The sequence below is a fragment of the Piliocolobus tephrosceles genome, chromosome 2 (assembly GCF_002776525.5).
Source record: "Piliocolobus tephrosceles isolate RC106 chromosome 2, ASM277652v3, whole genome shotgun sequence".
NCBI lineage: Eukaryota > Metazoa > Chordata > Mammalia > Primates > Cercopithecidae > Piliocolobus > Piliocolobus tephrosceles.
In genome coordinates, this window is record NC_045435.1 from 92,611,190 (window position 1) to 92,612,904 (window position 1,715).

Here is a 1,715-nt window from a genome sequence, read left to right on the forward strand (position 1 = left end):
CACATGGTCACTGAACTCTGAGTCCATTCTCTCCCTTTCTGAGCCTCAGAACAGAGCTGTCTGTCACAGGGAAGCCACATGGAAAAACGAACGTCTGCTCACCTTTTTGAACATGCCATGCTCTGCTGACCCCTGTTCAGAGCAGTTTTGCATGAATAATGGCTAAAGTCAAGGTTTTGATGGAGAGAAACAAACCCCGGACATCTTATGAAATGTTAATCAGGGTGTCAGAGGGCTCTAAGTTTTGACAGAGGTTTTCTCTGCCACAGAGGGCAAGCCCCTGCCATCTTGCTTCCATGAGTCACTGAACTAGCCTTAGCCCCATCTCTTTTTATAAGTTATACATGTTAAAGTGCAAGGTTGCAATAGAACATAGCACATGTGTAGAGAAATATCCATTCACATATGCATGTACACACATGCCTTCTATTTGGATTGGTTTTTTAAAAAAATTATTTTTTTTTAATATGGAATGCATCACGAATTTGCATTTCATCCTTGTGACGGGGCCATGCTAATCTTTTCTATATCATGTATTTGGATTGTTTTAACACAAAGAACCTGCACATTCTTCGTCTTATGGAAGAAAAGACATGGACATTCCAGCCAGGCACTGTGCTGGGTACTTGGAAGGACACAGATGGCTAGTCAGGGCTGACTCTGACTTAAGGTTCTCAGAGTCTAATAATGAGAAAGAAAGACCACTGGGGAATTCACTTTAAGACACTATGAGAGGAGTGCTCGTTACATTAAAAAAAAGTAACTGCTGGCCCTGCCAGGAGTGGAATGGGGGTAACTGGGAGTCAGGGAAGGCTCCCCAGAAGAGGAGACTGCTACTTGGGTCTTGAACACTAAGTAGAAATAATTTCCAGTTTGAAAACAAAAACATATGCAGGAAAACAGGCTGATGAGGAAGGGGCATTTCACAGCCAGAATGGACGAGACAGGGGCTCAGAGCATGAGCCTTGGAGCCAGGAGGCCTAGGTTTGAACCCTCACCCCTACTTGCTGGGCCTGGGACCTTGAGCAATTACTTCACCTGTCTCCTTACCTGCAGAAAAGTGACTGCAGACTATCTCATTTAATTCTCCTTACAAAGAGCTTGGCCTACCCAGGACCTGTTCAATAAACTGCTTATTACAATGGTTCACAGAGTGGATATTTTGCTTATTTTCTGTCATGACTATGTCAGTTTGCCCCAAATCCAATGTCTCAGAGTTCTGCAGGGCCCTTGGTTCCCAGACTAAGCCTTGAGAGGCGAGTGAAGAATAACTCTTGTTTTATGCATCAACTGTCCATGTTCCCTGAGAATAATATATGAGAATAAATAGTTGCTGATGTGCTATCACAAAGAAGCAGGAAAAAATCAGAAGGCTCTGGGAGAGCACAGGAAAAGTATATCTTCTATTAGCTTTAGGAGACTGTTATTTACGTGGTGATATCCTTTGAAGGAGGTGCAGTGGGGTGGGGTGGGGTGGGAAGATTGGCTTGGGGAAAAGGAAGTTTCCACTAAACCATGGTTAATTGTCGTGAACAACAGAAAACTGAGATGAGAAGCCTTGGTTTCATGAAACAATTCACAAATAAATTGCCAATCAACACAGCTCCAACTCCATGGGAAACACCTCTTCAAAACAGTGAAGGAAAAGGACAAGGGAAATTTATAATCTTTTTTTCCTAGGTGTATATCAGCCTATGTTTTTGACAAGCAGTCAT

The 1,715-nt window shown here is 43.0% G+C and overlaps 1 pseudogene; it reads right to left on the reverse strand.

Annotated features, from left to right (window-relative positions):
- Window positions 1–461: 461 nt before the first annotated feature.
- Window positions 462–561, reverse strand: LOC111555617 (annotated as a pseudogene).
- Between the last annotated feature and the right edge of the window lie 1,154 nt (window positions 562–1,715).